The sequence below is a fragment of the Arachis ipaensis genome, chromosome B09 (assembly GCF_000816755.2).
Source record: "Arachis ipaensis cultivar K30076 chromosome B09, Araip1.1, whole genome shotgun sequence".
Taxonomy (NCBI): Eukaryota; Viridiplantae; Streptophyta; class Magnoliopsida; order Fabales; family Fabaceae; genus Arachis; species Arachis ipaensis.
In genome coordinates, this window is record NC_029793.2 from 130,738,672 (window position 1) to 130,740,323 (window position 1,652).

Sequence of the window (1,652 nt, forward strand, 5' to 3'; positions counted from 1 at the left end):
GAACATCTTAGAAGGAAACTTTTTTTTTTCTGTTGCACCATACTTAATATATGCTTTAATACATATAAAATATTTTATAAAATTTAGGTCTATATTTTTAATTTTTATTTATAAATGTGGTTTGATCCAAATAAATAGAATTCACAAAAAAAAAATAAAAAATAAAAAATCCAACATCTTTTTTATAATTACTAATTAAATAAATATTTATTACATTTAGTTATTAAACATCAAGAAGCAACAAAAACAAAAAAATTCTACAATAGCAAATATTGTTTTTTAAGTTTTTTCTCTCTGGACACTTGGCAATTTTTTCTATTGACAACAAATATATATAGGTATAGAAAATTCTCTCTTTCTACATCATAGAATTCACCATATATATATTACCTTCCTTCTTTTTTTCTATACAGATACAAGTAGAAGTGTAGAACCATATACTTTGCTCTCTTGTGACCTCTAATTAAAGAACCATATACTACTTTTGTGTTTCTCTTTTTCTCAATGATATTCTTTTGAATTTTTTTTTTTTTTGACCTTTATATTTTTCTTATCTACCAGGCCTCCTCCAACAGTGTACATGACAAATCTCCTCGTCCTATTTTTCAGAGCATCTCTCTTCTTATTTACCATTTCCATCATCACTTGAGTGAGGTGAGAAAGAATCATCTAATCATTCTAGTTTCTACATAGTAAGAAACGAACTATTAAAGAATTATTCGTGACAAAAGTATATTAAAGAATCTCGATCTTTTTGTCTTACCGGAGGCAATTAAGGAAGCAATAAAGAATCATAACCTTCTCTTTTCTTCCGTTTGTTAGTTATATCTCCCTTCTGTTCTCTTTTCTATTCATATTTATTAAATTAATAACTAAATAATGATCTCTTCCAAATTCTATTTAGGAATTAGGGATTTATTTAACTACAATAATTGTTTGAATAGAATAGTTAGAATCAATCCAAATGAAAGAGGATAGCTAAAGCGTCATAGCGAATTTATATTTCATAATATTATGTCCTAAATTCAATTAAAACATGTTTAGCAATATTATCTGGAGAACAGATAATATGATTGCATTGCAGACAAATGACTAAGTTCAATATATATATTATTTCTAATATTTGAATAAAAACTCTCGTGATTGAAGTGTAAAGTATTTACTGTATCGGTGAAGTGTATTTTTTGTCTCTGAATTTTGACAAAAATTTTAAAAATATCTTTAAGTTTTATTTTATTTTAATTTTATCCCAAAAATTTTTTATTTGTATCAAATATATTTCTGATGACTAATTTTTCAAAAAAATTAAAGATCAATTTAACAACAATTTTATAAGAACAACTTTCAACACAAGCAAATCAAGTATAATTTTCATGCATTATTGTTAGATTGGTCTTAAATTTTTTGAAAATTTAGCCGTTAAGGATATATTTGATGTAAATAAAAAACTTTTGGGATAAAGCTAAAACAAAATAAAACTTAAATGTATTTTTAAAACTTTTGCCAAACTTTAGGGACAAAAATATACCTTATCCTTACTATATTAACTAAAGTCAAATTATAAACTTCTAATTGAGTCTTTATAAATTTCCTAATATATACTTATATGGACTAAATTAAGAAAAAACTAAGTGATAAAGACTGAATCACAA